The sequence below is a fragment of the Papilio machaon genome, chromosome 18 (genome assembly GCF_912999745.1).
Source record: "Papilio machaon chromosome 18, ilPapMach1.1, whole genome shotgun sequence".
Classification (NCBI taxonomy): Eukaryota; Metazoa; Arthropoda; class Insecta; order Lepidoptera; family Papilionidae; genus Papilio; species Papilio machaon.
The window spans coordinates 363811-386812 of record NC_060003.1 but is presented as its reverse complement, the minus strand read 5'-3'; the positions used below and the strand labels follow the sequence as shown (position 1 = coordinate 386812).

Here is a 23002-nt window from a genome sequence, read left to right as displayed (position 1 = left end):
CTAAGAAATGTATTGAAAAATAAAATTTTCTTTGATTAAATATCAGAATATCAGAGAAAGGGGTTGAAAGTATCGTTATTTTTATATTTAGAAACTTGAAATTTATTTTTAGGGAATGGGGGACGATAATTTGTAGATATTTCATGCAAGTCGTGGGCAAAGCTAGTCTTCAATATTCATTCGTTATTTCTTAGTGCCATATAGTTTCGAAGACTTAAACATACAGTGTACTATATATAGCATCTTCCGTTCCCATCGTCCATCTATATCGAATGTAAAAAAAGCAACGCATTAACCTTGACATAATCACCCCTTTCGCTAGCTTTCTACGCGGGCACCTCCGTGCCCCCCTCGCGGACTTACCGAGCCCCAGCGAACGTCTGCCGCCGTCGCTCCACCGGCTCAGTGCACGCCGGCTCACCAAACAGACTGCATCTATCCTCTAATCCTAAAACTACACCGGTATATATTGTAATTATTATTCAAAATTGTTATTTTTCAATTTACTGTAACTAGAATTAAATTTACGTTTCATTGAAAAAAACAATTTTGTTTTTTTTTCAAGTGCTTTCAAACTGTAGCGTATTGTTTTTTTTAGTTGTTGTGGTTTTTTATACTATTTAATTTATTTTTTTAAAAGGCTTCAGAGTAATATAAATGTGATAACATCCTTGAGTTTTACATGTAGAGTTCAGATCTATCTGCAATCCGATTTGTTTGTTTTTAATTGTCTAAACATATTTTTTTCACATCAAATGTTTGGGCTAACATTTTAGACAATGCTTTTGTCAAATATTCGAAACAATGTTTCAATGAAAAAATCTTAGCTTAATTGTGCGCAATTTTTGCGTAACTCGGAGACTGGGTACGTGAGAAGGCATTGTGTCTGTAAGAACTTAGGCAGATCCAAAGAAGGCTTTTTACTGATTACAAGTTATGCATCTCTTATACAACTTATAGGAACTTCGTTTTTAATAACATCTCGTATGTTTTCTTCGTAGGCAATTAATCTTTTTTTCATTTTGTATTTCAGTTAATAGCTTTATTTTTAAATGATAACAGTTTGAAAGTACTTTAGAAAAGTGATCTTGTGAAGTGTTTGGGACGGACTTTCGACAAGTGGTTACCAGGACTCGACAAATACTTTTGGTGAGTATATATTTTTAATTGGTTTCATTTCTTATCATTTTACTTCATATTACTACGACGCGACGTTCAAGAACAGCGAAAAAATTAAAGAAGCGAAATAACTTAAGAAGTTATTTCTATAAATATTTTGTTATCTACCAAAACAAAAATATATTTTATCTGCATTTAATGCAGATAAAATAATCTAAAATTACCATCGGTTATTTAACATTAACATTCTTAAAATTTTTATAATTCAAAAAAACTAGTCACAATTACTTTTGAAATAACAGCAATGATGTAGTAATTTACATATAATTTATTCTAAATATGTAGTCAACTTTTTCCTTAGTTATTAACATTTTAAATAGGATAAACAACATTAAATACAACAAAACAATCTAGGAATTATCTTAAATGGAGTGTGGAATGAACTTTTATCGTCTTTTAGCATCAGCGAGGAGCGACCTTGACATGTTTATAAAATCCTCTGCGTGTGCATTCACTCTAAGTATCATCGGTTATAGTAAACAGCTATTCTTATACTTTATAAATTTGCTTAAAAATATTATATGCTACTTATTAATACCTTTAATTATATACATAATTAGTAACAAAAAATAACAATGATATCTTTTAAATAAAATTAATGTTGACTATTTTGGTTTAAATTAACACCAACAACTAATACTTCTTTAGAGATATGTACGCAGAAATATTTAAATCCAAGCATTACTTAAGTTATACAGCATTCAATTAATCTTTTATTAAGAAAAGTAAGTTGCGCGTAATGTTCATACAAAAGAGTTGAACGCGCTGTCGCGTGCGATCATAAGCACGTAACGCTTTTACTCTCGCGTATATTACAAAAAAAAAATACAAATTAATTACATCAAATGAACGTAAAAGTACTGGAATTCTACGCGGATTAACTGTGAGTTACGTTATCTACGATGTGAGTGAACTGTAACATGAATCGAGGTATCGTAAAATGGGCTAAATTGAAGTCACGGGAACAAAAACGAAATTAGATCTAATTTTCACACCATGATATTGAATGTTTTTTTTGTTGGTAAATCAACTATTTAAATATTACACGGTGTAAAGGCTTTTCTTGTTTTGTTTCTATTCACCCCGTTTTAGTTTTACACTGGGAAACTTTTGTCTTTCGTTGTTTATTTTATTTTTTGGGCGGCGCTATGCCGCCCTCTCGTTCCCCTAACATGCTGTGCGTCAGGGACTTTAGGGTTCTAACATTCTTTATTTCTTTATTAAATTTATCAATCAAAATACAATCAAATCTTACATACTATTATCACTGTTTTACTACGCTAATATCACAGTTCATATTACTAATATTATAAATGCGAATGTTTAGACGGATGGATGTTTGTTTGAAGATATCTCCGGAATAACTCAACGGATCTTGATGAAATTTGGCACAGATGTAGAACACATAAGCTACTTATTACGTTTTTTTTAATTCCGCTCGGACGGAATGGCGCTATAGCTAACAACTAGTATTAAATATAATTAAAATAAAACAGATGGGAAATAAAAGACAGTAAACAAATATTGAAAATATTTCTTAAAAAAGATCAATATTTCTTTACGTAATTAATAATTAATATATAGGCAAATTGTACAAGGTTATTGTGGTAGGTTATGTACGTAGGAATCAGTTAACAATACAATGGTTTAGAGTGATGACAAAAAACGAAAGGGACGCGTAGTAAAACTGACAATAGCGGACAATTACACGTAACTAGTAATTACACGCGTCTACGTCCGTAACAAATGACGCATTATGCTTGTGACGTACACACCGATAGTTAGGAGAAAGATAAGTAAGGTATTTAAAGTTATAACGTAAAATATATTTAAAAATGTCACGATGTTAAAAATGCTTTTTTTCCTTTTAGGTTATGTTAATAATACACATTTTTTATTTATTATTTTCCTTCTAAGAAGAGTCTTTTCTTACTGCAACAATTTAAAGTTTACGTAAGCTACACTAAGAGGCTTAGTTATTGTTAACTCTCAGTGCGTTAGTTAGCTAGTAAATGTTAGAATAAATAATAAACCTAATAAACATATCCTCCAAAGCTTGAACTTAATTCATCTTTATACTCGTATAAAGAATTGTGTTCTATATTCCTGTTTATCCAATAAGTACATTCGTAAAGGTGCTAATGATGTGCGTGAGCGCAGATCGCGGGACGCATCAGCGCCATCTATTGAAAACAGTTTGCAGTGTTACACACGTCACTGAGTTCATTTATATGTATGGTACAAGTAATAAACTGTTGATTAAAGTCATGTGGTAGGAAAAAAATGATTAATTTTTAATTTCGAATAAAGGACATCTTAACAGAACGGGAAAAAGATTTATTACAAGAAAATGTACACTGAGAGAAATCACTAACGTACAAAAAAGACGTATACTTGTACCATAATTATTTTTTTTAAATAACAAATGCATTAATTGTAATTTTCGATATGAAATTTTTCATGGTCACATACAAAAGGTTATGAAAGCTTTTATGATGAACGTATTAAGCAATCGCTTTCCGCTCGATGTTTGCTCTGTGTACAGATGTTTTGCAATAATTGTGTTTATTTAGTTCCATTATGCAGTAGCTGTGACCTTTAGGGAAATTGGTCGGATTACCTGCGCTGCGGGCGTTCGCGTAATGATCATTAGATCTTTGTATTGCAACGAATCATTGTAACACTATTGAATGAATTGAGGACTACAGTTGCAAATAATTAGATCCTACGCTATTCAAATTAATATATTGAGAAGTTTAAATATAATTGTTGAAGTTGAATACGGTCATTATCCTATTACTTGTAGAAATTGCAACCATTTTATTTTACTACATTTGCTAACCTTTGCTATTGTGTTTGTTCTGAAATTTTTGTTTGAAATTTACGACTAAAAATTTAACATTTCCAAACTTAATTCCCAATTAGTAACAAGGTCACTTGTATTCGCTTGCCATATTTTTTTTTCTTCCGCAAAAAAATTTATCAATTGCTGATGAAACTGTTACGAGTTTTGCAGTTTGTGTGTCCTTTGAGCACTATTTTAAATTCACGATTCCCATTTAAGGCTAAGGAAATTGTCTTGTTTTGTTTATAAAATCAAGAACTGTGTTACAAAGGACGCGATTATTGATAATTCACAAAAGGTATTATCCTCTTGTTGTTTACGATCCAAATTTGTTAAGTAGAACTTTTTGTTTTTTATTGAAAATATGTCAAAGTTATTGTTTCAAAAATTTAACACATGATTTATTTCATTTGATCTCGAATTAATGTGTATTAGAGTCTACTATAGAAATTATATCCAGCACATACACTTTTACATCAATTTTAAATCTTCATACATCTAATTTCAAGTTAAATACATCAAAAAATAACATAACACAACATATTGATGGGTAACACGCATACACAAACAAGCTACATAACCTAAGACAAATTACAAAATAACATGTTACAAAAATAAACCAAACCATTTGTGCATACGTGTAAACGCAGAGTATAAACCCGGAGCTTGGCTTACACGATGTATTACTTAATTTGACATCTTTGAGGAATGTGAGATTGTTTTATATCGATTACTTATTGATAGGAAAGCTTAGAGAAGCTCTGTTACTGAAAACAAGGTTCTATAATGAAAATTCAATTGAGATCTTATCCTAAAAAAGGTATGAAAGATAACGAAATTGTCAAATAAAATAAATTACTAAAAAGTTAAATTGTATGGATGTAAAACTTTTTTTGTATGTGTAAAAAGCTGATCGAAAAGATTTCTAGAATATTTTGAAAAACTCATCTGTTCTTGCATTAAGTAAATATTTACACAACAAATAAAAAACAAAGCAATTTAATTCGGTCAATAAACGATGAACAGTAATATTATATCTGGTTGTCTTAATTCCCTGACCTTACAATGAAAATCTACATTAACACAGTAAAGAGTAACTTGCCACAGAGATTGCATCGAATTAAAAAATTATGATATTACTCTAGTTATAAATATAACATAAGAACATCGGTATTCTTTTTCAAGATCTAAAATTGATGCTTCATTATCATTTCCAATTTCAACATAAGTGTATTTAATCTATCTATCTATATATAAAAGAAAGTCGTGTTAGTTACACTATTTATAACTCAAGAACGGCTTAATCGATTTGACTGAAAATTGGTGGGCAAGTAGCTTAGAACCAGGAAACGGGCATAATATAATTTTTACCCCGTTTTCTATTTTTTATTCCGCGCGGACGGAGTCACAAGTAAAAGCTAGTTTTACATAACGAAATACTTAATAAATGGTCCAAATGACACTTGTTACATAAAGCCATATTACAAAGTGAGGAAATTACAAATCATTATGAAGTATTATAGAGTAAAATGACACCAATAATTTAGTGATATAAATATTAAACATTATTTTTTTAATCTGTGATTAAAAGCCGGAACTATTTGTCACGTCTCTGACTAATATTACAGTTATGATATATTCGCAGGCATAAGTCGTGAATTAGAACCTTTCGAAGCTCAGAACATGTAGTAGAAAGTACAACGATGAAATTCGCGAAAGGTCAACGAAAATTACTCTAATATTACATTTGTCTACGCTAGAACATAGCTTATGTCAGTACTAATAAAGTTTATTTTCATTCGATTAGCATAATATCATTATAATTTAATTTTAGTGCATAGTAAATAGTATTTTTATTTCTAGAGATTATACTTGAATGTTGAAGAATAATTTTTATTAAATTATTTTTAACACTACTTCGTAAACTCTCTGTGGCAACATTAATCTGTGTAATTAACTAACCACAATATAACCTGATAATGTTTCAAAGGACATCCGCTTAAATTACATTCACCGCGTCGTTGATACGTTTTGGATGCATCTGTCATTTGATGATGGATTTACAATCTTTGTCTAAATAAGTATCCAGATAGAGACTAGTGAGAAATAGTGTTATACTTCTGTAAGGCTTTTTAGTTTAACTATTTAACGCAAGGTTGTACAATTATTTTCTTAATACAGACACAGATGACGTATTGAATAGGAGTTTATAAAAAATATTTATAAGACTGGCAGTAAGGACGACACGACTGTTGTACAAAGGTCCATTACAATATGTCATGTAATGGTCGAGCACCGTAATGCGTCCAGCGAACCTTCAGCCTAATTCGAGCAAATATCACGGCTGGCGCAAGGATGCGTACTTTCAAAAACTTTGATGTTAATCTTACTAATATTACAAAGGCGAATGTTTAGATGGATGGATGTTTATTTGAAGGTATCTCCGGAACGGCTGTAAGATGTAAAACATAGTCTGGAAGAATACATAGGCTACATATAAAATTAACTTTGTTATAAAGTGAATCAAATTTATGTTATAATTTAATAGGACAATTTATATATATTTCGAGTAACTTATAACGAAAATCATTTTTTTAAATATTTGTCTGTCTGTCTGTCTACAAATCCGTGTTTGTTCCGGGTAACCTCAAAATGGCTGGACCTATTTTGACGAAATTTTTACTTGAAGGTAGCTAATATAAGCATGTGTTACTTAGGCTTTTCTTAATTCTACGCTGACGAAGTCTCAGGCATTAATCAATAATAATAATGATTAAAAAAAATATTAAACAATTTAGACATCTGTTTAATTATAACCTTGGCTCCTTTTTATGTTTCCTTGCTTTAAAGGAACTAATGACTTCCCTTATATATTAAAAGTATATACAATTTTTATGAGTTAAACACTTTACAATTGCACAATTGCAATCAATTTTTAAATACCATTTAAACCTGATTATTTTGAAATGAAGATCTTGTTACCTAAAGTTTCTTAACTATCTTGTTATTTTATGTTTTGCAGCACATTTACGGATGCATTACAGTACTTATACGAATTTTAATTTTAACAGGTTTTATAAAGTTACTCAACATTATTTCTTTAGGGCCGAAGGTTATTACTAAGTTTTCAATATAAGGACAATCTTTTGAAACAAACTCATTTCAATTTTGTTCTAACGTTTTATATTAGTAATAAAGATTCCTAAATAAAGTTGGTGATCATGTTTAGTGCACATGTACATACAATATATCATAGCGAATTTGCGTAACTTATAACGAAAAACAATTTTTTGTCTGTCTGTCAGTGTGTTGGCAAGTCCGCCTGTGTTCCAATATTTTTGGAAGGTAGCTTTTGTATGCGAGAATTGTACAACTTTATTTTTATTCCACGCTGACGAGTGGTGCTTGCCACACAGCAAGGCCCATCGTACAACTTTAATCGTTCGAAGGTCCTAGTTGGCAACGCAAGTCAACGTAAAACTTTAGTCGCCAAAACTAGTCGCTTGCTACCTGTTTGTTTAGATCCTCGTGAGAAAAGTCGCTACAATTTACAAAATGGCGAAGCTAATATATACAGTTGACATGTAGAAAATATACCTATATCGGATAGACGTCTCCGACGAATCAACGTTGTGTGTACGGAGCGCACGCAACGCTATACTCGCGACGCAAGTATACTAATTTCGAAAATTTTCGTTACCTTGTGTACGAAGGAGCCGTACCTATACAATAAGACTTATGACACAATGCAAGACAGTTTATTTTTATTACAGATGTAAAAATGTTCATAACCTAAATACAAATCAATTTGAAGACGACAAACGACGACGACTCATAAAATTTGAAGACGTTCAAAATTATTGTATATTACATTTATAAATATATATTTATACATGTATTTCATCAGTCAAAACGTTAACTTATTTGTATAATAGTTATTTTATCTTCAAATCAAACGATTCCCATAAAAAAATAAACGTGTACGATGTTACGTCACGCTTCAGATATTATTTTAAAGCATGCGATAATGATCTGTGATAGTTTCGCAGAGAGACGATACTCCGCTGCGGTTCCCACCAGATATCATCTGTCTTAAGTATGCTGGCTGTAACACATTCTGTACTTACATATTTAGGACACTATCGTTATAATATAAAACAAAATTATAATAACTAGCTGTATGAAATTGGTCCTTGCGTTTATCCATACATATTAGTCCATAAATATTCGCGTATACTTCTTTCAGATAAATGTTGTTGTACAACAGCTGTAACTAAGTATTAAAATGATTAGATTTTATAAATAATGATCCTCTAAGAGCGATGTAAACTCGCATGACTTGTAATCTACAGGTCTTGGGTTCGAATCCTGCCATGTACTATTGTGCTTTTCGATTTTCGAGTACATAAGTAAATTTTCCGACATTTTTACTGTGAAGGAAAACATTGTGATGTAACCTACACATATCTGAGAAGCAATGTGAATAAAGTATGTGTGAAGTCAACCAACCCGCACTGGCCCAGCGTGGTAGACTAAGGTCTAGTCACCCCAAATTTAGGGTAGGCTCTCTGAGCCCGTACATTGAGCTTGATGATGACTCTCTCAGATCATTTTTATGATAAACAAGTACTATTATAATATTGCTTAATATGATGTCCGAGAATTCACAAACGTAATGTCACAATACATCTTTTCGTAGTGCGAGTGTAGAAAGCCGTGCTCTTCAAATGCACGTCGCATGCAAATTGCACACTGATCACACGCGGTCTCTCACAATTAGATTCAGCACATCAACTAAAATATAAGCAAAAAGTTTATAAGGACGCCTTTACTAATATAAAAATAGACCTTTACAAAATGGCACAACAAATCCAATTTCATTTCTTCTCATGATAATAAAATATTCCAGTAAACAGACGCAATCATACTTCAATATATTATTAGGAAGCAAATAAAGATGGCGCTACTGTGTTTAAGTTAAGAATTCACAAAGCTCTACACAAAAGGCAATAACACTAAAAGTTGACAACGCGTTAGGCAACGCCATTGTCGACGTGTTCCAGTTCAGTAAGCGATCGTTTATGTCAGCACTAGATCATACATAAAGGAAATTTATTGGTAAATCCGTTCTCATTCAAACATAGTATTTTATGCCTTTGAATAACTTTGTGTAGCGCTCCTAACGGACTGAAAGTACATCAACAAATCTAATGCAAATGCAATTTTATTAGTAACTAGCTTTTACCCGCGACTCCATCCGCGCGGAATAAAAAATAGAAAACGGGGCAAAAATTATCCTATGTCCGTTTCCTGGTTCTAAGCTACCTGCCCACCAATTTTCAGTCAAATCAATTCGACCGAACTTGAGTTATAAATAGTGTAACTAACACGACTTACTTTTATATATATATAGATTCTTTTTTTGATATTTACAAGTACATTTACCACGTCCAAATATCGAATCTGGACTCACGAGAGTGAGAACTGATTAACCTTGGCTCACAGACATTATGTTTAATCGTCGCCTAACTTTTCCCTTGAGGCTATTATTACTAATTTTGTTTTAATTCCTACTTGCTCTAGACATGTTGACATTTATATTGCAAAGAACTAATTATAAATTTATTATTTTACAAACATTTAAAGTGTACGTATTGCACATAATTTTTAAAATCACGACATTCAAAAAAACATTTAACATTAACTGTTCTATATTTATTAGTATTTGGTATCCCCCTATGTTTTGTAAAGATATCCCGCCATTTAGAAACATTGACAATTTATATAAAAACACATATTATGTACTGCATAAAAACTTAATTGTAAATAAATAAAATATATAAGGAAAACATCATGATGCAACCTGCATATATCTGAGAAGAAATCCAAAGATATGTTTGAAGTCAACCAACTCGCACTGTGCCAGCGTGGTTGAATATGACCTCCTCAATGTGGACGTATAATGAGCTGATGATGATGACTTAATATTTAAATGTTGAAATATTGTGTCAAAAATATGTCCAAAATTTTAATTGTCTAAGAAGGGAATTTCGGTAAACATTGTTACGTTGTCTTTATGTTGCGGTGAATTACACAATAAAGTAGTGTTTCTGCACCACATCGTTGATAGTGGGTATTTATATAACAAGCGAGACAATAGAGGCATGGGAAATGTTCAGTCGTCGGAACGAGAAAAGTAGATTTACTATAAATTTTTATTACCCCGCCTTTACAATGTCACATCGCCTTATTGCGTTCACAACAAAACAAATATTAAATTACAATGCGGGGAAGTAATTAACCCAATTTCATATTATAACAATTACATATTTCAAAATATTATTTCATCTTTTATACGGAAATATTTTTTTAAATATTTGAATTGTATTAAATTTAATTAAATTCATTTTTTTTTTCGTTTTGTGTCACTCGGTTATGTTCGATCTAGAAAATGCTTTCTCACAACATACTTGTGTAACTAATTGTAGAAAAGTTTATATCTAAATATATAACAAATACTTATTTATTTAGTAACATAAGATAGATACACATATTGGAAAAATAATACATTAGTTTTTTTTTAGTTTTTCATTAGTTATATTACTTATATTGCACATTATTCATATTTCCTTACTAACATTATAAATGCGAACGTTTAGATGGTTGGATGTTTGTTTGAAGTTATATATGTTTGAAGTTATATATAGCTTCATCAAGATCCTCCTTCCGTTGAGCCGTTCCGGAGATCTTGATAAAATTTGATACAAATGTAGAACATAGTGTGGAAGAACTAGTAGTCGTGAGCGACAACTAGTTATTTAATAATTGTTACTTACGAATTAAAAAGAATTAAAACAATTGGAACACACTTTATGACCAAAATATTAAATATTGTAAATTTAAATAATACAAGAAATATAGATAATTGCGTATTGTAAATAATTCCAATGCAACCATTTATAGTGGTAGTTATTTAACGAGATCAAAGGTCTATCAATTAATTAGTTGGAAATGACTGCGTTCAACACGTCAGCTGTGAGGACATTTAACATCCGTCTCAGAAACATTGCAAAACTACTTTTACATCCTTAAAATGTCATGTACATACAGCATAACTACAAAATAAGTAATTATATATAACAGACCAGAGAATAACAGACCATCGCTTTTTATATTTTAGACTGTAAAAATGTAACTCAAAAGGAACTGATAATTTTCACGTAATATTATACCATAGATAAAGGTGGCAACATTCGTCTTTGATAAAATTAACACGTGACAACATAACAATAATTTACTTTCATCATCATCGGAACCTTTTCTATGACATTTATCCTATCTTGATGTGTCAACGTTGACAGGCTATGAAGTTATTGTCGCACGTATTAGGTTCAAATCGTGAAACATCTTCAAATTAGGCAACATTTTTTTTTTTAAACAATGACTTGCAAATGCACGACTTATACACTGCAACATAAGTATTAAATAAAGTTCTTACGTCTCACATAGAATACAAGAAAGACTATGTTACAGGATAAATTGATTTTTAATGGTGGTTGATTATATCAACTTAGTTACATCTTTGGGTCCTTCAAGAAAAGAGGGGTTTAAAGTTCGCAATGCATCCTTCCGTCGGCGTTGGATGAACTAATATTCGACGATCCGAACCTCGATTCTCTCCTTCTTCTAAATTATATTTTAAAAAAAAACATTAAATTAAATCTACTATAATGTACTCTGTATGAAACATCAACAAAAATCTTATTTTGGTATATTTGTTGTAATCTTTTATATGTGTCGTTTTAATATCTCAGAATCGAATTACATCCATTAGTTGTAACCCTGATATTTAATGGGTTATTGAAAATATTTTAAAGTGTCAATAACAATTATAATACTTCCAAAAAGAAAGGACGTCCAGCCCTGACATATGCAGTTTGAGAACTTACTCAATGATGGCCTTCTTTAGCTTTTACTTTGTCAATAAAAATCTTCCGTTAGTTGTAAAAAATATTACTTCATGGTTAATATAAATAGAGAAAGTTTGTGGAAAACACACTTCAACAACTGAAATTGTGTCATGTAAATAATTATACATATTTACTTTAATTTTATTTACAGACTTTTCTTAAATAATATAGAATAAAATAAAATAATATAAATATAGTAATTAGCAATTAATATAAAATTAACCTGACAATTAATCTGACTACGAAATTCTAGTGTAACATTCGAGCTATGAGTACTTCCTATTCATTTCACTGTCACAATTAGATGACATAATTGTTGTAATAAAGAACCAAAATGAAAGTACATACGAGTATTAGCTAATAAAAAGAATTGCGAACTGATTTATTGTTGATGAGACATCACGCGATATTTGTCATTAGTACAGTTATGAAGTTGACTTTTGCGTGTTACATTGACGTTATCTACAACCGTCATAGTTTGGTATGCGGGTGTTGCGTTTATTATTTAAGTTCTTTTTTCAAATTAAAATGACCAGATGATCAGAACATTCACCTGTTGAGAAGAAATACGCTTAGTTGATTACTTTTAAGTTAATTAAAAAGTTTCTTACAGACTCGTTAATTGCGCGCTAAGAGAGATCCTTGGTGTAGGTTCGTGAGTTAAAAGTCACTAGACTAGCGACGCTCTTCCATCTGTAAATATATCGTAAGTTCTACACCGGAAGTTACCGTTAATTTTTGAATTTCGAAACTTTTTTAACGGTTACTGTCGTCTTACAATCTTTATTCAAAAATCACTATTTAAAGTTGATTTCTATATCATAGAACAAAGATTAAAAGAACTGAATGCAATAAAGGATACAGTCATTGTATTGTCGGCTCTAATTAGTGTAGAACAGAACAATGTCATATCTGTATTCGATTTCGTACTTGACACAAAATTTGACTGCAATTAAAATAATATAATCAAGAGTCTGGAACATTCCATTGTCACTCCCCACTCCTCGCCCGTGTCAGAGGTCCGCCGCTCGCCGTGGGAGAAATTACCAAATACATCTTTTGTTGCCAAACTCTTGTGTATTTTACGATCAATGTAAAATACAAACAGTTAATTAGAAGGTATTTAATTATTTATTGTTCACTTAAACCAAATTATCATAAAACGTAGAATACAATATTTACTCTGAAAGTAATTATAATGTAAATCTAGATTAAAGACGATTTGAATATTTAATTTTATAATTAATTAACGTTGTTTCAAATATGTAGTTGCCACGATTGGATCAAAATATTGTCTTTTATAAGTAAGTTAAAAATTATAAGTGAAACTGTGATATGTAAATGAGTTTTGATAATATAAATTATCAGATTTTATTTTATTTGTGTACTAATACTTCAGTCTTACTATCCTGAAGCCATTAGGTGCATTATCGCATCCTTGACATCTCATTCTAAGATACAAAAGCTGCTGCGTCTCTACATTTCAATCACACGAATATGACCTTTAAACTAAAGTGATCATCGTTACATTTTAATATCACGACGTATGCAAAAAGGTTAATATATTTTTATTTTTATTGTGTATGATTTTTTAAACTAATGTGACCAAATGTGCAATTACCTCGGGATATTCCCATTCCCAGTTATGTAACTTTGCTGTAAGATTAAGTTCTTAATTACCGAAATACATCTTGTATATAATGTTTAATTTTATTGTAGCAATGAACTTTATATCAGTAACTGAAAGAAATCTTATTCCAATATGTTTATTGTTATTCAGTCGTTTTTATTGACGATATAATACTAAAAGGATGATGATAATCTTACTTTATACTAAATACTTTCTTAATTATATGCGAAAGTTTGGATGTTTGGATGGATGGATATTTGTTAGAAGGTATCTCCAAAACAACTTAGATAACGGATCTCGGTGAAATTTGGCATCGAAGTAGAATATAATCTGGATGAACACATAGGCTACTAACGATTTTTGACACCAGAATTTCTGTATAAAACATATCGTCATTCCTGTCATTACCTTTGTCTAAATAAAGATAACAATAAGTTTTAAGCCGGGATTTTGGTCTTAGAAACCCACAATTAGGGCAGTATCGTGAGAAATATACTTCAAACAGGTTCTAAATAAAAAGAAATCGAGAGTGTAACAAAACAAAAGCTACAAGAGGTAGACAGTGATTTGTCGTACATTATTTTTATAAGTAGAGAGATGATATTAAATGGCTCAGTCCGTCTCGTTACGTAAAAGTGACTCTCTCAATTGGAAAGGATACAATAGTGCACCGGCTCATCTATACTATTGGAAGTGGTCCAAGTGTTAAACAAAAGCGATTTGAATAAATGAAAATTTCTACAACCTGTTTTCTGTCTAAATCTGGAACGTTTTTAACAAGCTATTTAATATATCTTATTATTTAGTCTAAAAGCTTAAAAATTGTTATATGAGTCCACGAAATTTCTGACTTTTATTCTTTTAATAATTAAAACAAAAATATTAATAAAATATTACAAATTTGATGCCAAAACGAAGTACATGGATGCTGCAGCTGCCATGAACAAAAACGCTATTCTTATGTCTTGGACCACAATCCAAACGTAACATCGTGACCCACGGCCGATGTCCCGCGGAACATAATTTATACCATTTGACTTTCCGTACTCATTTGTTCCGTAATAAAGCAACAGCAAATCAATCCGCTTCTCATAAATCACTTCGCTTTTAAATAATGATTATCGTTTATTCTGACATAATGATGGATAGATAAAAATATTTGGCATCATTTCTTAGCAACAACTCTGTTTATCAAATATATTTTTTAACCGATAGACGCCGACATTTTTAACTGACACGAGTATAAGGGTTTTTTAAGTTAAACGACTAAACCTATTTTGACCAATAAATTCATGTGCTTCCCACATGTGTCAAAATAGTCAGTTGGGTTTTTTTAATTATTTATTAAAACATTTTTTTAAATATTACAATGAAACTTTGAACGTACTTATTCTGAATATAGCTTAATGTTTAAAGACATAGAAATTTGTTCGGTTTTAATTCATAAAAAATCAACACAATCATTACATAGTTAGACAGACAGACAGACAGAGCTCCTCCTGTATTGTGTTCGTACTTTCACCTAAAGTGTAGTACTGATCCATCTGATAAGATGCGGACAAATAAACTTATGTCTTCCTAGCTGTCGCCCGCGACTACGTCAGCGTGGAATTAAAAAATAACGTAATAAGTAGTCTATATGTTTTTCCAGACTATGCTCTACCTCTATGCCAAATTTCATTAAGATCCGTTGAGCTGTTCCGGAGATACCTTCAAACAAACATTTATCCATCCATCCAAACATACGCATTTATAATATTAGTAGTAGATAGTAAATAAAGAACATTAAAAGTGTATAAAAATTGAGTCATCAATGACGTAATTCAAATAGAACGTGAGTGATAAAACAAATACGTGATGAGAAACAAATGCACTTTAGATTTGTTTTTGGCTCTATAATTTGGTGGCTTTTGTCTTATTTGATTTTCGTGAAGTGGTCGGAGAGTATTATTTTTACAAAGTACTTAAGAACAAAACAATTACCACTGATTTTAATGTAGGGTAACTACAGCTAACTACATCATGTAACAATTGTAGAGTTTATTTGCGTATGTGTTAAATTTTTGTTGTTTGGAAGATATATTTTCTACCAAACTAGAAATAGCCTAAAGAAAGTCTTAAACCTTTAATGTTTATATTAAACTAACACTATAGGTGATCTGTATTTTGTCATAGACTGAATTAAATTTATGAGGTGTGAAACCTTGAACTACTAACAAACATCTAGACATGTTTGTTCAACTATTGTACATAGCTCCAGCGTATCAAGTTAGTAATCTAAATTTGATATTAACGAGCCAAACATTAAGTGTCGTAACAATGGCTGAAGATGATCGAAAGCAAGGCTACGAGGGCATGGGGGCAGCAACACGGGGGCATTGCTCTGCGGGGGACACGTGACTGCGGTGGCACTGGCTGTCTCACGATCTTCACAAATATGTTGACGGATGTAAGGTCACTACTGATGAAAGTCAAAGAATCTTAAAACTTGACATTAGATGGATCAATTAATCGCTTTTGATTGCTGAATAAAATGTTATTGCACTCGATTCCCGAACTACTCATAGAAAAAGTAGAGCAATATAATTTTAGGTGATAATATGTTCAAATTGCCTATTACTATTACGAAAATATTCCTACTATCCGACTTCATTTTCTCAACCCAACTGTAAGAATAAATAATTATTTAGCTCTCAAGTTGACCTTACCAAGGTTAAAACAAAAGAAGAATTAAAAGAACTTGTTTTTTTTAATTTGAATGTTTTTCTGTATGTAATGCAACCGCCTCGTTAGCAGCTAATCAAAATAAAATGTTCTTAATTGAAAATTAAATGGTCACGCACTATTTAGAGACGGTCAGGCGTCGGAGCAGGATGCTCAGCGATCGCTTATCAAGCACAGAGGAGCGTGAAACGAGATCGATTCCAGCGGCCTTTCATTGTTTATTTACAATCGCGGATTGCGGCAACACTACACAACACAACCGACACCAGACGTCTTGTGAAGGCTGCAAGTTCATTTTGTTAATAGACTAAGGGTACAGTTATAATTTTAATTACTACACTATACGAAATTACCAAACAAACCATCCTAAAGATTTAACAATAATAGAACATATATTTTCAGCCAGCCCAATATATATAAAATAGAATTCTTTCGCAATTTCAAAGCAAACATTAAACCAATGCTTGCTATTTAGAAAAACTCAACCAAAATTTGATGAGTATATCTGAAGATAAACGTATTTTACGAACGCAAATAGTTGACGTATCCGTTGTTTACGTAATATAGAGATAAAGTTAAAACGCACATAACAATGCAAATTGTATAATTACCGCAATGAAAACGGATAATTACCAGTTTAAATATTTAATTCGTGAGATAAACTTTGCTCGGTATTTTACACACGTTATACGATTTTTAATTAATGCTACAATTATTTAAAAACTAAATCAATATCTTTATAGTATTAGACAGCTAGCTTACATATAAGTAAAATAACTCATGTTCAATTATACAGTTGGAAAATTACGTCGAAAATAAGAAATCCATTCTAACCTATAAATATGGCGGGAGAGTTTACTTTGTGATATCATCAGCGGATGCCACAAGCGTACATTCAGAGATACATTGACAATGCCCTTTAAATTTCCACTTCCTAGTTCAAACGTAGTTGGCATCGTACCAATAAGGTCCTTGCATTTCGTATTTCTCAAGAACTTTCCCTTTTACTATATTTGGATCGTGTGTAAAATATATTAACCTGATGCAACAAGATACAAGATTGAAAATGTCTATCTAATCCAATCTAAATTAATTAAATATGAAAAAATATATAATTTGACTTTTTTACAACTAAACCAGAAGAAAAGTAAATGATTTATTACAGCCAGTACTTTTTATATTTAACTATTTTCATCGCATGTTTTATTGATAATGTTTATTTATAATGGTGTATGGTACAAGCGACAAGCGATACGAAATATTATGTGTATTGTTGTTCGATTGCTTAATTGCGTGAATACACAATTGATAGTACGAATACGTTATACTTAATCTAAAACTATTTTATTATATTTTGTTTTTTCGCTGTAAAAAAATTATTCATTTTTCAGTTCATATGGTGAATTAAATACCAATGTAAAGATCACTATAATAATAGAAAAACAAAGCTTTTAAATAGTTTTTGTACTAAAACGAACATTTAAAATAATGAAAACAATTTTCGGATCAATCTAAAGCATTGAATATTGATTTCGTTAAATTTAATTTAATTTATATTTTCCCCGCTTATGTCGTTTCACTTGCACCACATTCTAAACTTTCACTGGCATGCGCGTTGCAATGAGATCGCTTTAGAATTCGTGTAACATTCGTATAATTACCTCACATGAGGTAACAACAGGTAACAGTGACACCTTGTTAATTACAATATGATCAATCGTATGCGTACACAACGAATTAATTTATTAATTTATCACAAAAGCGATACAATACTAGCTTTTGTCCGCGACTTCCGCTTAAAAAACTTAGCCTATGTGAGCCAGGCGAGATCCGTTGAGTCGTTTTGGTGATACGTAGTATTAAACACCCGTCCATCCATCCGATCTTTCGTATTTATAATATTTTATTTAAGTTTTAGGTTAAGTTTTTATTATTTTTGTCACAGCCGCACAAAATAATTTCATGGTTACTGTGCCTTAGTGTAAATTTTTCATATTAAGAGGCTCCCTTAGTTACCATTAGCCGTCACTGAGTACGGCAGAAATACAAAAAAATAGGTTTACATTTTCATTTTTATTCCCAGAACATATCAAACTGACTTTCAAATACAGTAGTGCCTTCGCCATCAATAGGATGAAAAATTAATTCATGCAAAATACATTCGAAACAATCGCCCACGGCTATAAACATAGATCACTTTCTACAGGTCAGCTGACTTAAGTACAGAGAATCGCAGCTCGCGGCTGTCGAAAGCTTGAACTTAGGTCACTGAGGTCACGCGGCAGACTTAAAGCTTTACTTAGAGAGCTTTTCCCTGTCACCGCACGTTGTTCGTAATTTAAACAGATTGTGTCTACTGTATATCCTTGTATATTATGTTACTGGATCATTGCCGTATTATCTGGTGATACTTTTGTTCAACAAAACTCAAACACTCTTTACACTTTCTATGATTACAATTGGTTAACGAGCGTGTTAGTTATAGTAAATTTACTTACGAAATTTGTACTCTGTCTTCTTCGTGAGTTATCCAGCCGTAAGACTGTTGTGTTTTAGCAGGAACTTGTTTTTATCTAGAAAGATTTCTTAATATTATTATAGTTAAACGCTTGAACATCTACCTTAAGTTACTTGTAATACAGTTTAAGAGTTTATCAGTAAGGTTGTAGTAGCAATTTGTTAAAATGATCTATGCCAATCTCGTATTCTTCATTGTGCGATGCCCGCGGCTTCGCGCCCTCCATTGTACGGAGGTTATTACACGCCTTGTAACGGCATCATCATCATCACAAAAGCTAATCTATAATAACACAAAAATATTCAACAATAATATTATTCTTTACAGATAATATGAAATTTAAAAATATAATATTTTTAATAAACATAAATAAAATTAGAAAACTGATCAGTAAAAACATTGAACTAAGTTTCTCAAAACTAAGACAACCAGAATAGCGATCTTTATTTGACCTTGCAAGGCCATTTCTATCTCGCTCACTAGTGGCCAGTGACTAGCGGCCGGACTGGACATTGTTTGGCCACACTGGAGCTAATCCTCCTTGCGCAATTCCACGCAACGCAATACCAACTGTACACCTTGCACATTTTGTTAATTCATACTATCATTTTTGGAGATAATAAGTACGTATACTTACTTGCATAATTTATGGCACAGTGATTAATTGATTCCAGCTTACAATAAAGAATAAATAGTAAATTTATTAGACAAAAAACACATCACAAAAAATGCAGAATACTTAAGAGTATTGCTATTTTAATAGATTTAATGGTAATTAGCGGACAATATTAATGCTCACAACGATACTAACAGTTTCTTTTACAAAATATTAAACCACCTTCGTTACAAAGTCACGTTCAAGCTTTAAATCTCTTTGTCAATTACGTGTGTTAACTAAGAAAATAACAACAAAAATGTCAGATTCCCATAATTAAAATGGCGTAAGGCACATCCCGTGGAAGGGCGAGGGGGGCAAGGTCAAGAGAAGGGCCACAATTGATGGTAATCATCCGTAACGTTGTTTATAGTCTCGTGTCTCTACGACTCACTACATACAGAATACATATAGGTAGAATTGATTAAGAATTCCTTCAGTGATACCACCAAAAAACTGATACTTAGCTACACAAAATACAAATTACAGTTATTTATTTATTAGTTATTTATTTGATATGTATATTTATTATCCAATTATAATACAATCATGTACACTTAATGTCAAAGTTATTAGTCATGTTAACGTATCATAAGTTAAAATTGCACACCCATCAGATGTGTCAACATGTTTTGTTTGAAACTGTAGGTGTCATTGACATCATCTTGTGTACACGAAATGTCAAAACAATTGAGAAGTTTTAACATACTTTATAGTATCTTTAGCAATGAATATGGTGATTACATTTGCACAAAATCTCAGAAATTAAAACTACTATTTAAAGACATAAAAGCTGTCGCCCGCGACTAAGTCCGCGCGGAATTTAAAAAAAAATCGTAAGCCTATGTGTTCTCCCAAACTATTATCTACTATCTATGCCAAATATCGTCGAGATCCATTGAGCCGCCTGGAGGTACGTTCAAACAAACATCCATCCATCTAACCAGCAAGACATTCGCATTTATAATATCAGTAAGATTAATATATACTAGCCTATGTGTTCTTCCCGGCTCTGTTCTACATGTATGCCAAATTTCAGCTAGATCAATGCAGCCGTTCTGGAGATACCTTCTAACAAACATCCATCTATCTATCCATCTATACATTCCCATTTATAATATTAGTAAGATTTGTCATTGACAACTTTTATAGTTTTATTATTTAGTTTTTTTTTTTCTAGATATAATACTTAATCCTGTACGAGATATTTTAAACCTTTTAAAAGTAAAACAAGGAAATAACTGCAAAGGTAAACATAGCCGGAAACTTTGTGCCTGTCGTGATCAACTCGTATATCACAATAATGACTTTCTCAGCTCAGATAATCACAGACGTGCTCTCGTTTACACGACCCAATGCGTGATTTGAAACTCTTGTGTTTAAATAACACAAGACACATGTTTTTCAATATGGAATATTTGTTAAAACATTTTTAAAGAATTAAATTTATCTTATATATATAAAAGAAAGTCGTGTTAGTTACACTATTTATAACTCAAGAACGGCTGAATCGATTTGAGTGAAAATTGGTGGGCAGGTAGCTTAGAACCAGGAAACGGACATAGGATAATTTTTACCACGATTTCTATTTTTTATTCCGCGCGGACGGAGTCGCGGGTAAAAGCTAGTTTATTATAACTACAGAGTTTCATTGAATGAAAAAAATTAGTATGCACAAATTATTAAAAAAAATTATGCAAATATTACAAGCGATACTATCATGTTAAGTTGATAACTAGACAGATAAAATGTTAAAAACATAGTGTCAAAAACATAGTTAAGCACCCGTTTTTATTTTAGTTTATTAGAAAATCAAGTTATGAATACAACGTGTCTATCGCAAGCACTAAGGACATAAGAATCCGTGTCGTAACGGATCAATCGGACGCTATGGGTGGTCGCTGTGTCTCTAATAATAAACGCAAGCGATTTAAAATTCATCAAATGATTCCAAGTTGAACAATTTCTCTTCATTTTTACTCTATGGCAATCCAATGTTGGATTCTTAAAATTATTTCAGAAAATTCAGCTCAAATTAACCAATAATTTTAATTAGTTATCAAAATGTTAAGTACCGAAATTATCACCAGGAGTAAACGTTAACAAAGATATTAATGTTTTGCTACAAAGAATGTGTTTAGAATTTCAAATTAAAAAAAAAAACTGTACGTATCCGCTACTAGCCTATACCTTGGACTACAAGCCTTCTATCAGATTTGCATGTAATTATTCAGTAGCTCACAGAGTTTTATTGCGCTCGAACTTTCCTCTCCGCTCTCTGACATTGTTAATTAAAGACGTGCCGCATTATTCAATCCTCTGCCAACTTCCTTGTTAGATAATGCACGAGCTGCCAATTAAGATTGGAATTGTTTAATGCAATTGGCCACTTTGAATACGTCCCTGTTTGAAATAGAGTCACTTTTTCTGTCAATACTACTTGATTACGAAATATTTGAGCACATCGTACATAAAGCCTATGAAAGCTCTAAGTTAAAATTTATTGCAATGATGTCACATCCGTATTCGCTAACATCCTCCCACGGTTAGCTCTCCTTGCATCTAGATAAGTAAGTCACGCGTAAGCTCGTGACGACTGCAGTCAACGAATTACACTCGTGTGGACACGCCTTTACCACTCATAATTATGATCAATCACGAGTTTTGCGTACAATGTTAAAACTTTTATATCATAAGATTCATTATTATAATGGACGAATGGGACATTGCACGAATGGGACGATGAAGTACCCCGACCACACAGAAGACAAGCGTGAAATGGAAGTAATTCCGCGTTTCGTCTGATGAGTGTGTTACGGAATTCTAATTTTAGTCCTCTTTTAAAGCCTGTAGTAATGACGACAATATGTCCGCGACATTCGTTGTTAAGTTGTTTATCACTTTGTGATCACTGATACTTCGTAAATTATTTGAAATGTATTAATGATTTTGTTTTTTTCAGAGATGCCGTGGTGGTGTGAGAGTGTATGGAAGATGAAGATGGTACCCCGGACTGCGGTACTATTTGCCCTGTTGACTTTAAGTGAGTACATATTCACTTGATTACTTTCTAGTCCAAACATAATTCATCGATATTTACTACAAGTGAAAAAAAGAAGTGATGAACACATATCTTTACTTTGACAGAATTGAACATCCAAAAATATTTAATTTAAGCTTACGCTATGTATAAGCTTTTCCGGAGTAGCCTAATATTTAAAACTATATTACCATAACAACACACTAGCTGTCGACCGCGACACCATCGGCGCCGTATTAAAAAAACTTAATAAGTAGCCTATGTGTTCTTCCAGATTGTGTTTGTGCCAAAGTTCCGGAGATATCTTCAAACAAACATCCATCCATCTAAACATTCGCATTTATAATATTAGTAAGATGTAGAGTGATTACGCAGTAACATATGACAACCAATAACACAAACACATATTGTAACTAGTACAATAAATAAGCATAATCTAAT

General features: G+C 31.7%; 1 long non-coding RNA gene across 1 annotated transcript; it reads left to right on the top strand.

Annotated features, from left to right (window-relative positions):
• Positions 1–396: 396 nt before the first annotated feature.
• Positions 397–22556, top strand: LOC123721939. The gene is made up of 3 exons (XR_006756333.1): positions 397–462; positions 1034–1149; positions 22484–22556. It is a non-coding gene; the product is annotated as an uncharacterized LOC123721939 (long non-coding RNA).
• The last annotated feature ends 446 nt before the right edge of the window (positions 22557–23002 follow it).